This window comes from Cotesia glomerata, linkage group LG6 (genome assembly GCF_020080835.1).
Source record: "Cotesia glomerata isolate CgM1 linkage group LG6, MPM_Cglom_v2.3, whole genome shotgun sequence".
Lineage (NCBI taxonomy): Eukaryota > Metazoa > Arthropoda > Insecta > Hymenoptera > Braconidae > Cotesia > Cotesia glomerata.
Window position 1 is genome coordinate 4,113,025 of NC_058163.1, and position 25,887 is coordinate 4,138,911.

At 26.6% G+C, this 25,887-nt stretch overlaps 2 protein-coding genes across 4 annotated transcripts in view; one reads left to right on the forward strand and one right to left on the reverse strand.

Moving 5' to 3' along the window:
- The window catches only part of LOC123266706 (mediator of RNA polymerase II transcription subunit 20), a 66,105-nt gene that overhangs the window by 12,487 nt on the left and 27,731 nt on the right, over positions 1–25,887 (forward strand). The gene's annotated exons all lie outside the window — the stretch shown is intronic.
- The window catches only part of LOC123266705 (facilitated trehalose transporter Tret1-2 homolog), a 49,163-nt gene that overhangs the window by 8,632 nt on the left and 14,644 nt on the right, over positions 1–25,887 (reverse strand). Inside the window, exon 1 of one of the 3 annotated variants that reach the window (XM_044731081.1) lies at positions 7,716–8,133. The exons of 1 other annotated variant lie outside the window; for it this stretch is intronic. The gene's annotated coding sequence lies outside the window, so the exon portion shown is untranslated. Of the gene's footprint in view, positions 1–7,438; positions 7,557–7,715; positions 8,134–25,887 lie in introns of those variants that run through there. One more of the 3 variants, XM_044731082.1, reaches the window with a different exon arrangement.

Here is a 25,887-nt window from a genome sequence, read left to right on the forward strand (position 1 = left end):
GAACAGAGGAAATGCTTGAGAGCTATTTTAGGAAAGTTGTCTGCTGGTAAATGCATCTATATCAACAGCTTACACAATGCCATCAGCTTAACAGATATTTCGGATGTTTTACGAGAAATTCCCGAGAGATTAATTAACATGTCTGATTAATGTTAAAGATTGTAAGCTTTGATTGGTTTGTTTGAATTATTTTCGACGTTAAGTATAATGGATAATGTTTACGAAAATAAATACTGTGACTAAGAATCGTGATGTGGATTGCGAGCTACGACTGGATTAACTTGGTCACATTGAGAATGTATATTTAGATTAACTTACTCGATACTTAACTTGTGCTCTTGGATAAAAAGAACATAATGCGTTTGATGATTAATTGCTGATCAATTAAATAAAAATATTTATTGAGATGTAAAGTAGATTTTTACTGTCAGATCATCAGGATGTTAATCCGCTTAATAGATCAAGATCACAAAAATATAGTGGTTTATATACACGTCAGTTGTCACACTAATTAGTAGACAAAGTGACATTATACAATAATGGAGGATGCAAGATATAATATCGGATTAGACAGACGTAATGCACCCAGCTGATAACGCATTATTAAGGCGCCCTTTGATTGCGCTTGAGGAATTATCAAAGTGAGTTGTATTGTCTTGCTGATTATCAATCATCGGAAGAAAACTTTTTAAGCATAAAACAGTTAAACTTTGAGATAATTATGGCATCATCTATTATAGTTGATGGGGGTCACCTCGGACAAACTTTTCCGATGCCCTGGATCTTGCTACGAATCTAGTCTATGAACAGAAAGGAGACAGAATCGCAACTAGAGGGTATTGTTATATGCGAGCGAGTAACTTGAGAAACATCTATCGATTTGCACAGTGACATTGGCTCTAATTCTTAAAGTATTCTGGAAGTTTACCAGAATGACCTTTTAATATTTAAATCTGTCTTTGGGATTCACAACTTTTCAAATATTCCTAACAAATCGGGCTTTTGAATTTTATTGCCGGCCACTATATTGAAAAAAAAAAAAGTACTTTTACTCACGGAATATAAAGTATTATTGAGCGAGTATTTTTACAAATACGTATTCTTGCTAAAAAAAAATGTGAATCATAAAAAAGGATCATTTAAAAACTGTATTGCCTTAAATAACTGCTCAAAGCATGAAATTTCTCCAACTGCCAGCCGAAAAAAATTAATTATAATTAAACAAAACAATATTAAGCTGCAATTTTCAATCCGTAACTTACTTAAAGGCAGATGAAGAGATTAAAAAATAAATTGAGTTGAAAAATTATTTTTTCCAAAAGTTATCGTGTTTGTCCCTCTATAAAAGTTTGAAAAATTCATCCTATAATCTTCCTGTAAGGATATTGGCAGTCTTCACTGAAACACCAGCTTTATTATTCAAACTAATAATTCTTGCTATTAATAGCGTACCAAAAGTAATATTCAATCAATTATTTTCCTCACTTTTATCTTCAGTTGGTAAATTTCTATCTAAGGAGCATCCAACTATTTAAAAATTGTCAAATTGTTAAACGAAATGTGTCTTTACACAAGGTATCGAAGTGTTTGTTAATATTTACAAATAAATTTTTCTATATGGCTGCTCAAAGGACAGAAAATTTCTGCAACTGGCACCCGAACAAACATCAATTATAATTAAACAAAACAATATTAAGCTGCAATTTTCAATCGGTGACTTCCCTTAAGGCAGATCAAGAGATTAAAAAATAAGTTGAGTTGAAAAATTAATTATTTAAAAAATTATCGTGTTTGTACCCTTATGAAAATTTGAAAATTCTATATTAAAACTACTTTTTTCATGAATTGAAGAAAAATACGTATTTGCACTGTAAGAAATCTGAAATAATCTTCAAAAATACCAACTTTAATACCTTTGCTATTAATACCACACGAAAAGTAACATTCAAGCCATAATTTTCCTCGATTTTACCTTCTGTTGGTAATTGTTATTTAAAGAGCAGCTTTTTGTTTACAAATTGTTAAACGTCAAACAAAATGTGTTTTTCCACAATTGTTAAAGTGTTGATTAATATTTATTAATTAATATCTAGAATTGTTTTAAGTTGATTGATAAAAAACTAAAATAGAGCGTGATTGTTCGAAGATATGTTTGTGTAAATTATCGTAATGTTAAGTTTGCTTTATTTTCATTTAGGTATTTTGTTGAGAGTGAAAGCAAGTTTTAGAGTAAAAATTATTATTGCTTCAGAGATTGGTATTTTTTCTACAAGAATACCAGTTTCTTTATTGGAACAAAAAATTTAGGAGGAAAAATAGTGTTTTTTCAGTTCTTATACAAGAATATCAAAAAAGTAGACGTCAGTGCTCAAAATGCCGAAAAATAAATGACACTTATCACCCGATTGAAAAGCACTTATATAAATAATCGGATTGTCTGAGTGGTTTTTTGTTCCTTATATTACTTAGAGCGTTGATGATGGCGAAGCTCGAGGTGACAATGGAACTTAAATAAGGAACAAAGAAACGACAAGTGCATCACTCTTATTATAAATTGGTCTTGTCATTTAAAATCTTTTAATTACCTGAGCAATTTATAGCTTTATTAGTATTATATTCTTACAGTGTATTTACCCATTACGTTTTTTTTTATATGTGTGAGTATATTCTGTAATTTGCCAATTTGGTGGACATCTAGGTGAATAATTGAAAAATATATAGAACACGTGACGACAACACAGCGACCGCGTTATTGTTCCACGGTGACAATAGAATCAGATGTTTTGTCGTGTTATAATACTGCGCGTGGCCTACACTAATGAAAGGGTTGCACCTTCAATAGTACAACAGTTAAATATATGCCTGAATATCTTCATCAGTGGTTCCCCTCTCCAGTAAACCATTTTCCTGTCGATAGTTTTAGAATAAAATCGCTTTTAAATACTACTTTGGTTTTAAATTCTGTATTATTCATTCGATATTGGAAAACTACACTGGACTATTTTATAAAATGAAGACTCTACAGCGGTGACGTAAAAAATTTAAGCTGACCAAAGTCACGAGTGGAATTAAACAGGGGTAACATAAACCACTAGTCCATGCACTACTTTAAACATTGCTACTTTAGACTCGGCCACATTTTTTCAGCATTGTTCTTATCTGTGAAAGAGGACGCTGCAGATGAACACACGCTAAAAAATAGTAATGTCTTTCAAAGAAACTGTGACACGTGCGGCTAAATTTTGACGTACTGAAAATGAGCTATTTAAAATAATGCTTTTTTTTTATCTTTTTCTTTGATGGTTTACTGAAATTTACGGCTGTCAAGGTTTCTTTTCAAGGATTTCTCTCTTCTCTTACTTTTATTTTTTTCCATTCACAAAACGAGGATAAATTTTAAGATCTTTGAAATTAGTAAGACTTTATGTCAAAATTTTAAAGAAATTAATCCCTAATTCGTCCCGACTAAAAATAATTTAACTGAGGAGGTGTTACGTTATATTGAAAATTTAATCGTAAATTAGCTATTTAATTTGTTTATTTAAAATTGATCAATTTACTTGAAAAAATTTGTTTTAACAATTTATTAAAAATTTAAATAACGTAACAAATGTCAAAAAGGTGAAGAAATTTTTTTACCAATCTTTGCAAGCATATTTTAAACTTAAAAATTAAAAAAAAAATGTTCCGTAAGCCATGGGGGGTATGTCAAAAATTATACGCTTTTTTGGCTTCCCTAATTAAAAAATCTAATTTAAAATGATTTAAAACAATTTGAAATAATTTAGAAGCCTGGGATTTAAATACTATAATATATAAATATACATTTGATCTATAAGTAATGATTTCAAATCATCTTTTTGGATCAGGGTTTAGGAATTTGAAAATTTAGTGATCTAAAGCCCAAAAGGCGTATTAAGTTTTAGTGGGATCTAAGGTAAAGTACCCAGTACTTGAACATTTATAAAGGGACCAGTACTTGAACAGATTTTTCCAATTGTTGTAATACAAAATCCGTATATTTATTATGAGTAATATGCGCATGTTATAATTATTCAATGATATAGTAATTAATTTCTGTAAATTTTTTCAATTACAAATCAAAACAATTATATTTTTGTTAACTTAAAAGTTGACATATCTAAAATAGCCAATAGATGCTATTTTTTTCATGAAAAATGTACTAAACCGTAAATCGAACAATCAGTAAAAAAAAACGGTATATCATCATTTTAAGTAAAAAAAATTGTACCACCCAATGAACTAGTCTTTTCTAAATAATACATATTTTTTGCAAAGACATAAACTATAATTTTTATATTAAATTTTAGCGTCTAACTACCTCCAAATTTTCAAAGCGGTACCCAGAACTTGAACAGGCTGGGGCCGTATAATTTTAACAGCACTCTAATCTCTAATAGGTTTATAGACTAGTGATCGGCATTGTGATTTGTATTAATTACTGCAAATTAAATAAATTTTATAGCTAAAAATTAGTGTAGTTAAAAATTATTGAACGTTTTGAATTGAGTTTTTTTGATTTATAATTGAAAATTTGCTTTGTCATTCATGAAAAATGTAATTAAAATATTAAATACAAATATTTCTCATTTTTAAATGAACATATTAAATATTCACAGTATTATTTTTAATATTAATCAATAATATGTTATAATTCTTTAGATATTTCAATAAAACGTTGAAAATTTTTGATGTGCCTATTGCCATATATTTTATTAGTTCAACTACTGCTCCCGGAGTGTTTAACTACTGCGGCTTGTTAGAATTGATTGTTCAACTACTACTCCTTTGATAGTCTATCTTAAAAACATTGTCAAAATATAAATATTAAATTATCATTGTTACTTTGCGCTTCAATCAATTCAAAGTTGTTTATATTTTCGTGGAAATCACTAAATTGAACTAATAATTACATCTTTATTTTTTAAAAGTAGGGTCAAATACGTTTTACTTTGAAACCTGTTCAACTACTGGGTACTTTACCTTACTGATCTTAACATTTCGAACGATTTTGAGTTGAATGACAAAAAAAAATTTTTACGCTTTTTTGGCACAAAACTCTAACTGCTAATTTGTCACGCGAAATATGTAAAAATTACTCAGGTTGATTCATTTATTATTAAGAAAAGTAATGGTAAAAATTCATACAATAGATCAAAAGTACATCGATAGTCACGTATTAGATTAGATGAAAGGAACTTTATAAAAATAGCGAAAAATAAATGTAAGAAAAAGAAAATCCTTGGAGTATATTGAAGATAAAATAATTGAAAGCATAAAGTGAATGTCGTGCTTTCTCAGGAGAATATCAGCAATCGAAATAGTTGAACATTGACATCAGAGATATTATAATGAATAAAATATATACATATCTAGACATCTGTATGTATATATTCACATATAATGGCTCTGTTACATATTGAGCCAGCTTCTCAGTAATCACTTGCGGAAATAAAAGAAGTAGAAAGAGAAAATGATGGATAAATTACCGGATATTATGACTGAGAAAAATTTATGGTGAAAAATTGTCCACTTGGAAGAATTTTACATGTCACATATGTGAATGGAGCTGACAGAGAATTAATCAACGTCAAATAGGAGATATCGGATTGACCAAAATATTTATTTGGAAATTGTATTAAATTGTACTTGACTGACACTCGCATAAATAAATTATTAATTATTGATAACAGAAATCGGATTAATTAACCGTTCGAGAGAAGTATAATTATGGGTGAGATAATAACGGTGGTATTTACTGATCTAGTAAAAATAGTATTCGTTTGTATAGATAAATCAGTTAGATCGTAATATCGTAACCGATAATTTTATTCTGTTATTTTTGTAACCTTTCAAACTTTGTTTTTTTTTTTTTTTTTTTCTTTTGACTTATTACAATATTTTTTAAATTTATCTTCTTAAACTTGCTTAGAAAAAAATTTTTTTTTTTAAACAATTTTTTAAATATTGCGTGTATTAAAAAAAAATGTATTTATAGTTTATTGAAGTATTTTAAAAAAATTAAAGTAAATTACAAAAGTTTTCATTTTCTATCAAAATATCGCACTGATAAAAAGATTTTTTTTTATTTAATAAGCTTTATTAACTGTTAATAAATAATTTTTTAACATAATAGGATTTAATAAATATTTATTAACAGTTAATAAATTATTTATTAAATATGATTTATTAAATGTTAATAAATATTTGTTGACAGTTAACAAATATTTATTAACAGTTAATAAATCGTATTTAATAAATAATTTATTAACTGTTAATAAATATCTATTAATGATTAATGAATATTTGTTAACTGTTAACAAATATTTATTTAATATAAAAAGCAAAAATAGCAATTTTCTTTTGACACTTTTTATAATCCTATCGCTGGAATACATGATAATAATTCAATTAACTAAATAAATTAACTTTTTTAATATTTAAAAATATAAAAGATAATTATGAGCTGTGATAGAATTTGGTATTTTACAATAAACGTCATTATAATGTAATATAATTAATGCAAATAATTTATAAAGATGATTTTTATTTATAAACAATTTTCATATTATATGACATTGCAAGCGAAACAAGTTCACTCAACAAAATATTTATTAACTGTTGAGAAATATTTTTTAACTATTGATAAATACTTATCAACTATTAATAAATGTACTTTCCTCCCAAATAAATATTTATTGAATGTTAAAAAATATTTATTAAAATTTAGTAAATCAAATAATTGTTTTCAAATAAATTAAATTATTAATAGTTAATAAATCCTTCTATCAGTGCGCAGTAATTTTTTAATCTTCGGAGTCTCGTCTTACAAGCATCGTACCGAAAAACGTCTCTTGTAATTTTTTGATAAATTTACTCTTTCAAAAATTAATTATAATTAAAGTTGCAAATTTCTAAATTTTAAGATTTTTTTCTCTTTTTCAGCGAAATTATGTTATTTGAATAAAAATTTATTTTATTATTAAAAATTAACTGAAAAAAAAATTTTATTTGAGGAAAAAATTCTTGGCTTAAATAAAATTTTCTTAAGTCAAAAAAAATTTTTTCTGTTTAACCAAATTAATTTTTTTAAGTCAAAAAAAAATATTTTTTTTTTAAAACAATCCAAATTTTCATGATAATTTTTTTGGGTAAAAAATTTTTCTTATCCAAAATATTAAAAAAAAAATTAATAATTAATCTTAAATGTGTTAAAATATTATAAACGATAAATATTATTAAAAAATAATGATTAATTTTTTTTTTCATCTAAAATTCAATAAAAATCTCGATATGTAAAAATAAATTTTTTTTTACGCGTAGAATTAATAAGTCTATTTTATATATTTTTTATATCAAACCATATGTAAAACATACATCTATAAAAAATATAAAAAAATCCCAAGTGGATACTTACTCAATACTCTTTAAAATAAATATATAAACATGTTTGTTTTCATACACGCAATATGTAGGTACTCTTTAATTCAAAAGATCTTTTGATTGAATATTTCTTATTTAAAGTCATTGTTGTCATTAGAAATTTTTCTCGATTAATTTAAAAACATGACTCAGTAATAAATTTTTTTTTTATTAAAATAATAATGAATTTTTTATTATTGTATTTTATGTATTTAAAAAATTTTTAATTTTGTTCTGTAACAGAATAATTAAAACAATAAATAAGTTAATACCTTCGGAAATTATGAGACAATAAAAATATCACTCTCACTGTCCATGTTGATACTAATAACTCAAAAAACTGATCTTAGCATTTAATGTCACTGGTTAAATAAAAAAGTGTTGTAACACAAAGATGAATTATTAAAAATAAACACAGCAAGGCGGCAGTTACTTTCAATTGTGTCGATTAATAAAAATTAACGAGAGTCATAGAAATTAATTTCACTTGCTCTTTAGTTATTATTACTGTTATAAAAGCAACATTACTCATCGTATCACTAATTAAAGGCACCAAAATATTTATTTAATAAAACTATAATTTAAGGATCTATAATTTAGGATCTAGGCCCGCGATCTATACTAGTCCGGGGAGTGACCATCTTACGGCATCGCTAGACTACGACTGACTCGATTCGATGCCGGTTTGGTAGCTGGGACTCACTAGTGTAGTTGTAGTTGTAGTGTACCAGCTAAATCAAGTGAAATGAATATGAAAGAGCGAAAGAGAAATATATACTTATATGTTGGACATATGGGGGCACTGCATCCATACTATCACATATATTACACTTTGGAGTAATGCTTACATGTATTGTCTGAAGCACGTGGGTACAGTCAACGCTCTTTGTATTTGACTCGCCCGTACAGGACCATTCTCTGTATTTGACTCGTCCTTGTCCATAAGAGCTGTGTAAAATCGTCAAATACAGAGGAAGAATGTGGTCAAATACAGAGAGCGGTCAAATACAGAGAGGTTCAATACAGAGAGCGTCGACTGTATTTACGCACGCGCGTACACTTCTCATCACTTTCTTATTTTATTTTTTATTCCGTGAGAAAAAAATTTTTTTTAAATAATATTGTGGAAAATTTTTAGTTTTTTTTTTATAAATATATTCTTATGTTCTTACAAAGCAATAAGTTTTAAATTTGATGATACTTGATTTTTTTAAAATGCATTAATAATTTTTTTTATGTTTAGTTTAATGAAGTTCTTTGTAGTTCTAATATACTACTTATTAGGTTCATTAAACCGGAATCACTTTTTTAGTTACTTTTTAACTTCTCGCTGAGAAAATTAAAAATTTTCGAAAATCAGGAAGTTATTGTTTTTACCCCGTTTTTCGAAAATCGAGTTTTCATCAAATAGGAAGCTTCTCCGACTATTTTCGCGATGGTATCTGTTTATCTGAACACTGAAAAAAAAAAATTAACTTGATTCAAGTAGAAAATTCTTGAACCAAGAAAATAATTTTGAAGAGGGTAATTCTCTAAATTCTAGACGAAAAATTTTTGAATCAAGTAAAATTTACTCAAATCAAGTAAAAATTTCTTAGTTTAAAAATTTTTTCACTCAAATCAAGAAGATAAAGTTTTTCAAAATTATATACCTGATTCAAGAACATTTTTTTCTGTGTGTATGTGTGTGTATATGTATGTAAAACTCTTATAACTCTTAAACGACTCGACCGATCGGATCGAGATAGGTGGCGATCCAAAGAGTATCATTGCCATTAAATTTCGTAAAAATTTTAATCGATTCGGTTCGCTAGATTTTGAGAAATCTCAAAAATAAAATTTTCAAAAAAAGGTTTTTATGGAATAACTTTTTAACGGCTTTACCGATTCCAAAAACTAATCAGCTTTTAACCTCAAAAAACCACGTTGATCGCCATCGGCCCGGTTAAATTCTGTTAATTCATTCGTGAGATATCGTTGTCGAAAAAAATTGAAAAAAATGTTTTTTTTAATGTTTAGGTATGGAGTTAGCGAGAAATTGCACCCTTGTAAAAATCATCTGATATCATGATGAGGTTCATTATGAATCTCATATTTTGACACAAATATGAGATTCATATAAAAGCCATATTAATATACATTTGATACTCGTAATAAGTAAAATATTTATCGGAACAAATTTTATTTTTTAACTAGATTATAAAATTTTTATTTTTCTTGTTAGAGGAAAAAAACTTCGAGTAAGTTGATTATGAAATCATTATGATATTAAGATGAATTCATAATAAAGTGATGGTCATATCTGCATAAAATCAGAATGTTATAATAATGATATTGTTAGCCTTTTTAAATCGTGATATAAAATTATTGAGTCATAACTATATACAGGAAATAATGCAAATTAATTAAATTAAAGAAATTTTTAGGAGGATTTATATTGTTTTCAAAATAAAAAATAACTATCGTAAGACGAAAAAATTTTATCAGTCAAAAATTTTATTCAGACCAAAATAGTGTTTTTCTAAATATTCTTCTAAGTTAAGAAAATCAAGAAAGAAAGTAAAGTAGTTCAACAGTATAGTGCATGTTAAAAATACTGTTTTTCTCAATTATACTTTTCCTCTGATTAACAGAAAAAATGAAAATTTTACTAATTTACTTAAAAAAAATTCGTTCACATAAGTATTTTACTTATTACGGGTTTCAAATGAATATTGATATAGCTTTTATATGAATCTCATATTTGTGTCAAAATATGAAATTCATTATGATATTCATAATAAATTTCATCATGATATCAGATAATTTTTACACGGACAGGGATGGCCTTTAGGGTCAACCGTTTTCCTAATTTTTAGATTCATGAAATACGCTTTTCGTGAAATTTTTGATCAATAGGCTTATCAACTAGGAAAATTTGATAGTTAAGAAAAAAAGTTTAGAATAAAAGTTGTAACATTTTATAAGATCTACTAAAAAGGTCTGAATATTTTTTTTTCAAAATTTTTGGCTAAAATGAAATTTTTAATAAAAATAACAAATACTTAAGATTATTGTCATTAAATAAAAAATTCGAAAAAAAAACTGAAATTTTGAAAAGAAAAAAAAAATGTTTGTAAAAATAAAGATAGTAATTTTTGAGTTAGTAATAAAAATAAAAAAGAAGTTTATCAGATTTAGAACCTCGGCTTTTTCGAAAAAAAAACCTCAAGACCTTTATCAATTTTAAATATTTACTCGAGAAGAAATCTTTTAAAATCTTAATCTGCAAATGTTATCTCGGTCTTCCTAAATAATCTTTAAAAGCGTATAGTACATGTATAATACAGTGAAAAGAAAAAAAAAAGGAAAGAAAAAAAATGTAAAATCACACATTATTTATCGGATTTATAACTCATTTACATGCGATTGAGTATTAAGTGTACAGGTGAGTATTTTTCGAACGTAATCGAGTATGAGATGCGTGAAAAGATGTCAGATAACTTGTCTGCCACCTTAAATACCTTGAATATATATCCTACATATAGGTATACATAGGTATGTATGATATTTCATAAAAAGGGTCAGTCACTTGACTTAACTCGACTTGATTTTACTTATTTCTTGGTACATCGGTTAAAAATATGTATACATTTACTCCACGGCCGTATCGATTACTCACTGAAGTATTTTTACGAGTTTAAATCTCTAAAAATCATATTTATTTTATTATATTCATTCATTTACATTTAATATTCCCGATTTTAATATTCATGTTTACGGAGCTAAAGTACTACTTTCAATTCTGTTATTAGTGTATTATTATTCGAGAGGTTATTTTATCCGTGGAGTGATTAGCTTGGGTAATTTGAGAACTTTCAGTAATAGGACACAAACTAACTCACTAAAAAATTTTTTCCCGCGTGCTTAGCGTTTTTTATCAGTTCTTTCTTTAATTATTCTGAGTGAATATTTTCGAAGAAATTTTTTTCCGTTAATTGGAAGGTGAATTAAAATATTAAGTTCTCATTTTACTAAATTCAATCAATTATTTTTTAGTAAAAATATAAAATTAGTTGGTTGAAAATGTAAGCTTAGAAAGAAAAATCATCGCTGAACTTATCAAAATTTTTTTGTAAATCGATTCGTTACTATTTTTACATAAAAAAGTAGTTTTAATGGCTCATATTGTAGATTTTTCAAATTTTATGAAGGGACAAACACGATAACTTTTGAAAAAATAAATTTTTCAACTCAATTTATTTTTTAATCTCCTTATCTGTCTTATAGGAAGTGAAAGATTGAAAATTGCAGCTTAATATTGTTTTGTTTAATTATAACTAATTTTTTTTTTGGCTATATAGAAAAATTTATTTGTAAATAGAGTTTTAAGACAGCTGATACTATACACAATTCTTTAGCTGAAAACAAATGTTATCCGCGGGAAAATTTAAACAAGCTTTAAAATTGAATTTGAAATAAAATTTCTTGTAATTTGTTTATAATTAACTCAATAAAACTATTTTTTAAATTTATTCTTATAGTTTACAGTAGATAATTGCTATTTTTTCATTCAAAAGTGGTTTTTATGGCTTATAATGTAGATTTTCAAATTTTTATGGAGGAATAAACACGATAACTTTTGACAAAATAAATTTTTCTACTCAATTTATTATTCAATCTCCTCATCTTCTTGATAAGAAGTGAAGGTTTGAAAATTGCAGCTCAAAATTCTTTAATTATAATTAATTTTTTTTTAGCTGGAAGTTGGAAAAATTGTCTATCTTTTGGAAAGTCACATAGAAAAATTTATTTGTAAATAGGCTTTTAAACAGCTACTTTTATGCTCAATTGTGTTCTTTGACTGACCAAAGGTACGATCTTTAATTGGTCCTTTTTTATGATTTACATCAGAACGAAAGAAGACGTTCAATTCGTATGAAAACAGATACTATCTGCGGGAAAATTCAAACAAGCTTTAAAATATAATTTTAAATGAAATTAGTAATTTATTTGTAATTAACTCATTAAAACTAATTTTTAACTTTTCATAGTTTACAGTAGATAATTGCTATTTTTGTTGAGAAAAGTAGTTCTAATGGCTTATATTGTAGATTTTTCAAATTTTTACGGAGGGACAAACACGATAACTTTTGAAAAAATAAATTTTTCATCTCAATTTATTTTTTAATCTATTTATTTGCCTAATAAAGAATTGAAGGATTAAAAATTTCAGGTTAATATTGTTTTGTTTAATTATAATCAATTCTTGTTCAGCTAGCAGTTGGAGAAATTTTCTGGCTTTTAAGCAGCCATATAAAAAGCCTTTAATTGGTCCTTTTTTATAATTCACACTGGAACGAAAGAGGGCGTTCAATTCGAATGAAAACAAATACTATCCGCGGGAAAATTTAAACAAGCTTTAAAATTGAATTTTAAATAAAATTTCTTGTAATTAATTTATTAAAATTTTTTTTAGTGTACAGTAGATATTTGTTTATCGCCGTTTAATTTGAATTTACTAAATCTTTTGTATCATTTTAATCAAAATAATAAACAAAATGTTTATGTTTATTCTTTAGAAATATAAATTAATGACAATGAAATTTTTTTCTCATCAGAGCTAATTGTCCGCGGTGACTAGGTTGTGTAATTTGATAAGGTAAAATATTTACCGTCGGTAAAAAAGAAACAATAAATAAGAAAAATAAAAAAGTTGTCGCAATTAATAAAAGAAAATATGAACAAGCTTGTCTCTGACGTGTCATCATTCTTGGCAACAGTTAAATTGTGCTTGAAGTAAACTACTCGTGTGTACTTAAATATATATTACGTGTTGTCAGACACTAAAGAGTTTTGTTAAGCTTGCGAAACGTCTGTGAAAATATATGAAATTATATTTTCTGATATTGTTTCCTCAATTAATTTTTTTTTTTTTCGTTTCACCTCATACTTTTTTTCTCACAATAACTTTTTGTCTTACTATGAGGATTAAATATAATTTTACATGAAGAAAATGGGCCGACAATTAAAAAAAAAATTATTTAGTGATAAAAAAAAATTAAACCTTTAAAAATTCACAAATTTTTATTTAAAACAATATTTTATTAAATTTTTAAGTTTAAAAAAAAAAATAAAATATTTTTAGAATAATTCTTTATTTATTTGTGATTTATTTTTCACTAAAAAAAAACAGATGGTCTTTAAATTTAGTGATTTAGAAAAATTTCTTAGAAAGACAAAAGACTCTTAGGTTCGTAAATTTCATTTTTATTACAGTATCATATGTCTTTAAAAAGAAAACATAAATTGAAAAGGTCCACTGATTTTTTAAAAGTTATTTATGATTAAAAAAAAAAAAAAATAAAATACACAACAGTTTTTATTTTTTACTCTAAATAGTTTTTCAACAAACATGTTCTTCCATAAAATTAAAAATAAAATAAATTAACCGGATATTACAACCGATAAATCGATAATGTAACGATTACACGCGCAATAACGTAAAAAAAAATTATTTAATACTTTCAGAAATTGTAAAAAAAGTGGCAACACCTCTCGGCTGTTAATGTATTTATTTTTCCTTAAATAACTTGACCGTAGATTATTTATTTAGTTCCCAGAATGAGCCGGCTAAACGGAAACATCCGGTCCATTCGATTATTTGTAAATCACCCAAAAACAGAAGAAAAAAATATTTTTTGTCAAAAAATAATAAAAATAATAAAAAAAAAGACGGGATTCTTTTTTATTTATGCTTTTTTTAAGGAAAAGTTGGTAGAGTTTTACTTTTAAGTTGAAAATAACCAGACAGACTGGCGTGTCTCCGAAACCGATTTATCATAGCCTTTTTTTTACGACCTACGACCGCAATTTTGTGCGTAAAACAATTCGGGCTTAATTCATCCTCTTTGAAATAAATATTTGAAAAGAAAGTGGCGAAATAAAATTTTTCTCTGAGCGTAAAAATAAAAAATACTTGATGAATATTTTCTTCAAGATTCCACTAATGCTTCTAAATATTTACTTTTCTTAATTCAAGAAACAAACTCGCGAATCAATAGAATAAAGCTCGAGACATTGCACAACATGTTTGAGTAGATTTTTTGCTTTTAACAGCTTATTTGCCTTCTTTAATAAAGAAACTACTTAAAAAGTACTTAATACAAGAAAAATGATACTTTAAATATTCCCGCGCAATTCAAATTAATTTTAAAAAATCCCGCCATGGCGGCCATTTAAAAATTTTCCGGCCATTTTGATTGTAACTGTGTTCGTTAGATATTTTGATGTTTTTTGCGATTATTTACCGAAGAAATAATTTTATTGAATCTAATAAAGATTTTATTGTAAAATTTCAAATTTTATTTGAGAAAAAAAAAAGTTTAAAAACAAGAAATTTTTTAATCCAGACTTTCTTTTTGTTTTTTTAATTATTTTATGCTACACTCAATATTTTTTTCAATTAGATAATTTTTTTTTTGATTATTTTATTAGAAAAAATTAAAGTTCTGTAAAGAAAACGTATTCATTTTCCGTTTTTTGTAAAATAAAATTTTATGGTAGAATTTTATTACCGATCAAAGATAATTTCTTGAGTTACCGACAGAAGATATAACATTTTGAAACCAAGAATTATAAATTGAAGACAAACAAAATTTAGTACACTGATAGAAGGATTTATTTGTATTAAAAAAATATTTGTTAATAGTTAACAAATCATTTATTAGAGACCATTTTTTAGTATCAAACAAATATTTCTTAGTATTTAAAATGATTTGTTTGTATTTAATAAATCAGATATTCATTTATTAAATATTAATAAATCTTTTTAAATACTAAGAAATATTTGTTAAGGACTAAAAAGTGGTCTCTAATAAATGATTTGTTAAATATTAACAAATATTTTTAACTATAAACAAATCCTTCTATCAGTGTAGTCTTTAAACCGATTTTGTTAAATATAAAAAATTTCTGTTGAATTAAGAGAATTTTTTAATGAAGTTGAACAGCTTATTTGCCTTGTTTAATGAAGAAACTACTTAAAAAATACTTAATACAAAAAAAAATGTTACTTAAAATATTCCCGCGAAATTCAAATTAATTAAAAAAAATCCCGCCATGGTAGCCATTTTAAAATTTACCGGCCATTTTGATTACACCTGTGCCCCTGAGATATTTTGATGTTTTTTGCGATTATTTACTGAAGAAATAATTTTATTAACTCTAATAAAGATCGATTTTTCAAATTTAAAAATTGATTTCTTTAAAAAAACAAGAAAGTTTTAAATTCAGACACTTTCTTCTCTATTAAATAATTTTATTCTACATTTAACGATATTTTTTTCAATCAAGTAATTTTTCTTTCGATTTTTTTATTAGAAATAAATTGAAGTTCTGAAAAGAAAACGCAATTATTTTCCGATTTTTTTTTTAAATAAAATTTTATGGTAGAATTTTATTACCGTCCGAAGATAATTGTTTAAATTATTGACTGAAGATATAACATTTTAAAACCAAGAATTATGAATTGAAGACAAAGAAAATTTATTAGTCTTTAAACCGATTTTGTTAAATATAAAATATTTCTGAATTAAAAAAATTTTTTTTTATTGGAGTAGAATTGTTTTTAATTAAAAATTTCTTTGTCCGATTTTAAAACTAAAGTAAAAATCGACACTCGAAAAGCAAAAATCAACCATCAATATATATTAAAAGGAATAGAACACAAGAAAAGTAAGATGGAAACTCAAGTGTCACCTGCACTTGACACGTGAAAGTAGTAATTGAATAAGACCGACCGAGCCCTTGATCGTCTAAACGGTATATACATCTATATAATATTAATCTTTGATAAACTTCAAGACTCTTAAAGAGCGTGTTCGTATAAATAAATAGGTAAAATAACGTAATGGAAGTTGTTGAGTTGAGAAGTGTTCAATATAGATTTCTTTGAAAGTTATTTACGCGGGTGCTCTTACGATCGCCCACACATTTGTGGTTAAGAGAAGAGACGAGATATATTGAGAGGTGCGTGCAACCAGTAGATCTTTTAGAGACTTAGCTCTTGCGGGTATTGAGAATTGAGAACCTGGTTTCATTAACTTACGCTTTTCGTGCCTTCGTGACGTTGACGAGGATCCTGTAATTTGCCGCTTCTTCAGATATTCTGGGAGGTCTCGCTAACTAATCATTTTTTATTCTTCTTTTCATCTCACGAGTCTATTAGCCTAGTATCTTCATTTCGGGACTAAAGATCTACTTATAAGTAAATATTAGAGTTTACCTCAAGGTTTGTTTGCTCAATTTTTTTGAGATATCTTCCTTTTACATTTTTTATTTTCTTAAAGTAATTTTATCGGGTTTTTGTTTTCGAAAAAATTAGATTTTATTTTAATAAGATTATTGCACACAGAATTATTATTAATTTTATAGGTTTTATATTTTGAAAAAGAATTTAGTTCAATAAAATTTAATGTTTAATTAATTTTTTAGATTTAATTTATTTTTTAAGGTTATTTCACTTGAAAATATATATAGAATAATAGCTAATAGTAAAAAAAATAACAAATGTCATTAAAGTACATTTTTACAAATAATATTTAACTAATTGGATAAAATTTAATTTTAATGATAATTGTATAAAAGTGTTGTTAGAATTAACTGTAATTGAGCAACAACTGATCACCAAAATGTGTAATTTTTTATACAGCTAATAAGCCGAGAGCGATTGCAGCGCCGCCTCAAAGTCGGTGGATAATTCCGGCATTTTGATTAATTTTTACTGCCAAGTCCGGTTAATTTTTTAGTAATTTCAGTAAAAACATTTTATTTTACTGTAATTTTTAATATTAATAGTCTAAAATAATTATTAATCTTATCAATTTTTCACGTTTATTATTTTTAACCTTTGCAGTAAAAATTAATGGTACTTTTCAATATTTTTTTTTCATAGTATTTGTGGATAATTATTCAAAAAATTGAAATAAGATCGTAAATTGCGGAATATCTTACTATAATTTATAAAGAAAATTTCTTTCAAGAAAAAGCACTAAAGTTTGAATTTCTCAAAAATTTTTTTAATTAAATCATAAAAAAGTCAATTTTAATTACAATCTAACATTTTTTTTATATTTTCGGCAACAAGTATAAATATATCCACAAAATGCCAGGTTATGGGCCCAGTTTCTATAAAAATCAAATTATCAACATACTTTCCGAAATTTCAAGCCCAAAAATCAACTCTAAAAATCCGGCGTGAATTTATCAGAGTTTTTACTGTAATTTTTCTTTTAATAATTATTAATCTTCTTTTTTCATGTTTATTATTTTTGCAGTAAAAATTAATAGTACTTTTCAATATTTTTTTACAGTGTATTTGTGAATAACTATTGAAAAAATTATAATTAGATCAGGAATTATTAAAGAAAATTTCTCTTCGTGAGAAGTTATTCTATGTTTATTTCTCAATAAAAAAATTTTAATAATAATTCATATGACACAGTTTTAAATGAAATGAAATGTGTTGTGAAATAAAAATATCGAGCGGATCGAGATACCTATTACAGAGAACCACTGTTAAATAATTGACACTATTATAAGAATGTGAGAAAGGGGAGAGATCTTTCACGCCCAGCTATTATCATGTCTGACTTTTCCTGACTTATTGCTTATTGTCCCTATAAAGCCTCTCAAATATTCCGCAATTCAATTTGCTTGACCACCCATCGAAAAATATACCGAAATATTAGGATACATAAATTTTAAAATTACTTGAAGCATAATTTTATAAAAGAATTTATCATTTAATAAAGAAACTCTTAAAAGTCATAAATGTCTGACTTTAACCTTATATAAATTTTGAAAGAGTGAATTTATTAAAAAATCATGAGATCTTTTTTGTAAATCGTTTAATATTCTACAAAAAATACATGTCGCACTTGTCGATATGTCGCTTGTTTAACGAGATATTTAATTATAAAGTTTAAAAAAATTTTTTCCTGTTACTTAAATGATAAATTTAATAATTTAATCAATTCAAATTTTATTTTTGATAAAATTTAAAAATCAATTAAAGTAAAAAAATTTTTTTGTTTCTTTGTTTATAGATATCAGGCATAATTTATAAAACCAAACACTTTTTCTGTGTTAGTTCGACGAAAAACTATGTCAGAAAATAGCGAATTATTTTAAACCTTCCGTCTTAAAGACAGTGCAATAGTTAAATTTCTAAACATAAAATCTACGAAAAAAAAACACTCCCCACTCTTCAGGTTGTAACTTACAGATTATAATTTATAGCCGTCAGCTAAATAAATATCCAGCAAAAGTTGTTCTTATTCCCAATCCGGCTCTTCTCTATTTCATTCGTTTTCACAGTTATATGTTCGCTGCACATAAGACTCTACCCAACATAACACCAGAGCGTACCATTTTAATTTCCAGTGCAAGAGGACAATAAATCATTCTCGATTTCCCACAGTGCAACGCTCCTTTTCTCTCGGAATTTTCAGGGAAATTCCACAACATATGAGAAAATTTAAATTAAATAATAAAAGAGAAAGTTTTTGAGATTAAAAACTAAAAAATCTTTCAATAGATTGATTTTTGAGCAAAATTTAGAAATTTTTAAATTACTATAATTTTTTAACGTAATTTTTCAAGTACAAAAATAGTTTATAAGCTGTTGAGTCGATGGATCGAAGAATTTAAGAGTTAGATCAAAAAAAGAATTCTTTAGAAATTACAAAATGGCTAGAATTTTTGAACTTGTCGTTTGATTTAGACTTGCTCAAGGCATTCGACTTAGTTTTTTAAGTCCAAAAAAGTGTCTCTGTCTGAAGTTGATTAGTCAAATATTTATAAAGTTATTTAGAACAAAAGTTAAAAAACAATTGTATTTTGTTGGTGTTTTATTTGTTTTTCAAATCTTTTTCTCGGGCAAAGTACGATTGACTTTAAAATCTAATCAGATCGAAGTCTCAATTAACACTTTCGAAGGCCGTGTCGCTCATCTAGATCGGTTCGATTCCTTCTAAAGATATCCTACGACTAAATTTTATTTACATACACTCACACAGCCGGACGTCCAGCCGGGAATAGTCAGATCGGCTTCCTAGGAGCTCAAAACCTGGAGATCTGATTAAAACTCTTATTCTCAAAATCTGACCGAAATAACTTGCTACTTTTTAAAATTATTCATTTTCAAAATTCTTTTAAAATAAAGAATGTACGGTCAGTAAGATTAATTTTTCCAAAAGTTACAAGCTCATTTTTTTGAATCATACTAATTTTTTTAAAAAGAAAGTCGACCAATTTACTGAATTTTTTTTCAAGCAATTTCTACAGCTTTGATGACGTCACCGAATCCATGAACCCTGACACAGAGTAATTAATCGTTTATTATAGGGGGCAAAATGGGGTACTTAAGAAATCGTTATGATTTTAAGGACTTAAATTCGCTGATTTTTCTCGTTTTCAGTCGTAATTAAAGAAAAATAATCAAATTTCAAGTTGCCGTGGAAAAAAAATTTTTTTTTTTGCGGGCAAAATGGGGTACTCCCTGAAAAAGTGAAAAAAAAAAATTTCTTCATCCGAAAATGAAATATCGTTAAAAAAATAACATTTTCTTATCGATAAGTCTACGAAAGAACCCAAAGAGAGGAACAAATCACCCAAAAAAGAGACATTGTTAGTTGAAGCAATATACTCCTAACAGGAATTGAGGTAGTAAAAAAAATTTTAAAACTTTGTAATAATTTTTGACGGGTTTCGCTTGAGTAAAAATAATATCAAGATAAAAAAAAGAGTTCTCTTGAGAAAATTCTAGTTTTTGGAATTCCCGGTGAAAAAATTTTTAGACTCATAGTTCTCACGCAATTCAAAAAAATAGCATGAAAAAAAAGATTCGTAATTTTTTTGCACTCTCTTTCTTGGTTTAGGGATTCAGGAAAATTTTTTCAAGTTGAATAATCTTGTAGGCCTGAAGATCTTACTTTTTAAATTAAATATCTCACAAGCGCACCAAATGATTTTGAAGAAATTGGCGGCCTTTGACTCAGTTTTCTGAGCATTCATAGTTAAATTATGTCATCAAAAATAATTCGAGAATAAATTCGATGTTATTTGAAAAACATACTTTTTTGAAATAATTAATGTACGATTTCTCTTCAACGAATCACCCGATTTTGATGCGGTTTGCAGCAGTCAACGTCGTTTTTTAAATTAAAGAACTGTTTAGATTTTGGAATTGATCGTTACATCTGTTTAAAAGCTGTTAAAAGAAAAAAGTTATTTTAAATTTATGAGGAAGTCTAAGTTTCGCTGAACCTTATCGAATGACGCGATTGTCGTTCAAATTAGTGGAGTTGCTCAAAAGTTATGAGAGGTTTACACACACACACACACACACACACACACACACACACACACACACACACACACACACACACACACACACACACACACACACACACACACGCCCTGATAGAAATCCTCGTAGGGATATTAAGAGCTACTTCCTAAGACCTTAAAAATATCTGGAGATCAGATTAGAACTTGATTTTCGAAAACTGGCATGAAACCAATGACTTCCCGATTTTTTTTTTTTTTAAATTATTCATTTGTAAAGTGAGAACTTAAAAATTTAGAAAAAAAAATCTTAGATGTGAAAAAAAAATGATTACAATGCACAATGACGATAAAAATTACTGCACAGTAAAAAATTTTTCGTCAATGTGTAAAGTGTAAAAATTTTTGTGTAGCAAATTACACTCTAGTCTGTAGAATTTTACATTCTCATGTATTGAGTTAACACACTAGAATGTAAAATTAACATTAGTTTGTGTAAAAACAGTCAGTAACACAAATATTTGTGTTAAATTTGACGAAAATTTTTTTACTGTATGCAAAAAAAATTAGAAAAAAAAAATTTTTTCATGTTTTTTAATTAAAAAAATTTTTTTCCTCTGAAATTGTACGAAATGACGTTAAAATATATTTTAGAAAGCTAAAAGAGCTTTTTGGAAAAAAAAATTTTTCTTACAAAATTTTGGGGGTACCCCATTTTGCTCCCCCCCCTCCTCCCCTACATATTTTATTTATAACTCATTTCGCTTTTTAAATGAAAAAATTTTACTCAGATACAGTATGATTTTAAGGAGCTTTCTACTTTATTATATGCATACTAATTTAAAAAAAAAAAAGTCAACTAATTTACTAAAATTTTTTCAAAGCAAAAAGTTTATTGACTTATCCAAATGAAAGCCCTAAAATGCAAAGAGGCTAAAACTAAACGTAGGTCCTAATGAACTCATCAAAGATTTTACGATGAAGACCGTAACGGATTTGGTGTATAATGAAGATGTAATCTTGTGTTTTTAGTTTTACATTTTTATAGATGTGTAATATTATATTACATTTATTTTTTATATTTGCGAGGGGAATTTTTTTTGTTTGAGTAACCTGGAGAGAAAGAGGTGAAATATGACAAGGACCGTCGTCCAGTGGACGTGACTAGGCTGCTATTACATTAGGGGCTCATAAATATTAAGTTAATTTGATAATTGTCAGCCCCGAGGGTCCCGAGGCCTTGGGCTAGGTCTGGAATCGGTCAATTTGTCCAAATGGGCATCACTCGTTCCTTTTTTGGAGGAATTTCTTCTGGCTAAACATGGTAATTAGTATCGCTGGGCTTTTTCGAGGAATATATTTATATAATATAATAATTAAATTGTTTTTTTAACTTCCCGGTTTGTGAAATTGCAAATTTTTTTAAATTCAAGTCAAGAGTTTTTATCAAATTTTGACATTTTAAGGCCTCAGGAAATAACTTTGACTATATTTAAGAGAATGAGCCCGTGTGCAACTTTTTTGTTGTACATGATCTTTAGAACTAATCAACCGATTGAGAAATTTGACACGCGCACTGATAGAAGGATTTGTTTATATTTAATAAGTTTTATTAACTGTTAATAAATGGTTTTCTAACATCATGAGATTCAATAAATATTTATTAACAGTTAATAAGTTATTTGTTAAGTAAAATTTATTAACTGTTAATAAATATTTATTAATGGTTAATGAATATTTGTTAACTGTTAACAAATATTTATTTGAAATAAAAAGCAAAAATAGCAATTTTCTTTTGAAACTTTTTATAACCCTATAGCTGGAATACATGATAATAATTCAATTCACTAAATAAATTAACGTTTTTAATATTTAAAAATATAAAAGATAATTATAAGCTGTGATAGAATTTGATATTTTACAATAAACGTTATTATAATGTAATATAATTAATGCAAATAATTTATGAAGATGATTTTTGTTTATAAAGAGCATTCCATAATGACTGGTGAGACATTTCACTCTGGAATTCCATCAATTATAAGCTATAATTATATGCCTGAAACTTATACTATAGTAAAATTTGTCTTATAATATAGAAGAATAACTAATTAACAACATCCTTTTGTCAAAAACCTCGATCACTTTTTAAATTTCTCGTAATTATCATTTGACTGAGTGTGACTGGTGGGACTAAGAAAAATCCTCTCTTACTGCGGTATACTTAAAGTCAAATTTCAGTTCGACCGCTAAACTTTTAAAAAATATTTCCCTCTCAATACAAAGTTAATCCTACAAACATTCAATATTATGAAGAATTAGACTGATTACCTACGTAACAATTACAAACAATTAAAAAAATTTTTTTTTATTGCAACTGGTGGGACAGGCATTTGTAACTGGTGCGACAAGTACAAAATTTGTACATCAAGTTGTTTATTAAAAAGACTTTTCTATTATTTCAACCTTAGAAACATTATTGTTTATATATTTCACTATAAATTATTTAGGATGATTGAAAAAAACTAATTAAAAAACACAAATAAAGGATTTAGCATGCTGACAACGATCTTGATAAACATAGGTGTTAATTAATAACGAACATAAAAAAATTTGTTCTTAAAACCATAATAATAAATATGTTAGTTAATAACAAACACAAAATAAATTTGTTGTTAAAACTATTAAAACAACATTTGATCCGGATACAAGTTAGTCAGGCTGAAAAGTTACTAGGAGAGAAAAATCGATTTTCTTATTGATTAAAAAAAAATTTTCTTTACAAATTAGTAAAATATAAACTTTTAATAATAAATTAGAACTAAATTAGAATGAATTAGAGAAATTTTTTAATTTTAGTCATTTTCCCATTTTGCATGGAATGCCCCATAAGCAATCTTCATATTATATGACATTGCAAGCGAAACAAATTCACTCAACAAAATATTTATTAACTGTTTATAAATATTTGTTAACTACTAATAAATATTTATTAACTATTAATAAATGTACTTTCTTCCCAAATAAATATTTGTTAAATATTGAAAAATATTTTTTAAAATTTAATAAATTAAATAATTGTTTTTAAATAAATAAAATTATTAATAGTTAATAAATTGTTCTATCAGTGCGCAAATCAAAATTTTATTTCGAAACTTAAATTTGATTAGAATTTGAAGTCAATCGGGAAGTTTAAAAAATATTCCAAAAAAATCGACGTTTTTTTTAGATAACTTTTGAATATATGAACCAATTGACCCAAAACTATGTATAGACTTTTTTTAGCTTGAAAAATTGCGTTGATTGCCGTCAAGAAGATCAAAATCGAATAATGCGTTCAAAAGATATCATAGTTTATAAATGTCCGACTTAAAAATCAACTAATTGGAATATTTTTCATTAATTTATTTTGTTCATTAATTTATAGAATTTTTTATTTATCAAATTGGTTAAAATTGATGGAAAACACTTGATGGTCAATTAAGTCAAATCCTCATATAAGTGTCTAAGCTATTAGCGTAAACAAAATCCAAGAGCTCGGTAATCTCCCACAAAATTCACCTAGTTCACCTGATGCCGAGAATTGAGCTCTCCTCTTTCCCTTCAACGGGCCTTTATCTCTATCTGTATTTCCATCTTCGTCTTGATTTATCTCCACCTCAACTCCACCCCCGGACTACGGACTTAAACTTTATTCGACTCTTATTTGAGCCTTCGCCACTAAAAAGTAAGAGCGAACAATTCCACCCATCTACCATCAGTAAATCTGATATATTTATTCTTTTACAGTTTTAAAACTGGGGAACTTTTGTCGGAAAAAGTTTTTTTGAATTTAAACCTCTCACAGACCATTTATTTTTTACCTTTTTCAAGCAATTACACTATCGATTAGCCGAATTTACATTTATAATTTACACTTTACAGTTTAAATTTTTAATTTCATTTTATTGTTATTTAAATTGTGAAAATTGTTATTTTCCGGTTGCTTTTGCAAGTTAAATGCTAGTAAATATTTTTGTTTTCTTATAAATTATGCTTTAAACTCGAAAAGACATTTCCTAGAATGTCCTCAGCAAAATTGAAAAAATTCTATTTTTGACATCAAAAGTTACATCAAAGAGTATCAATTTTTTTGTCAAAAACATCCATTTTTCAGTAGTTTTTACTGATTAAATACCTAAAAACATTTTTTTTCTTCATAATTTATGATTGGCATTAAAAAAGAAATGCTCCAAAAGATTATCAGCAAAATCTAGAAAATTTTATCAATGCCATCAAAAGTTACATCAAAAAGTATTTATTTTTTGTCGAAAAAATCCATTTTTTTATTAGTTTTTACCGATTAAACACCTCTAAACATTTTTCTTCCCTCATAATTAGTGGTGAAAGATCTAAAAAACATGTTCTAGAAAATTCTCAGCAAAATCTAGAAAATTCCATCATTGCCATCAAAAGTATCTATATTTTTTGTCGAAAACACCCATTTTTTAGTAGTTTTTGCTGATTAAGTAATAATAAAAATTTTCAACTCCCCGCTAAGAAAATGGAAGATTTTCAAAAACCGGGAAGTTATTGTTTTCACCCCGTTTTACGAAAATCGAGTTTTAATCGAATCTCGACGTTTCGAGGTCCTAGGAAGCGTCCCTGACTATTCCCACGATGGAGTGTGTGTGTGTGTGTGTGTGTGTGTGTGTGTGTGTGTGTGTGTGGATGTATGTAAACCTCTTATAACTTTTAAACCGGCTTGACCGATTTGATCGCGGTTGGCGCCATTCGAAAGGGCTTGACTGAACTTAGATTTTGAATATACTTAGGAACGATTCGGACGGGTAGATTTTGAGAAATCGCAAAAAAACTACAAAAAAAATTTTTTTCAAATGTTTTTTTGGAATAACTTTTAAACGGCTCTACCGATCAATTTCAAAAACTGATCAGCTCTTAACATCAAAAAACCACGTCGATCGCCGCCGGTCCGGTCAAAATCGGTTGATTCGTTTGTGAGTTATCGTTGACGAAAGAAAATCGAAAAAAGTATTTTTTCGGAATTACTGCGAAATTTTCCGTTCTATCAATTTAAACTTGAAGATTCTTTATGAAGCTTAAAAAACTGCGTCG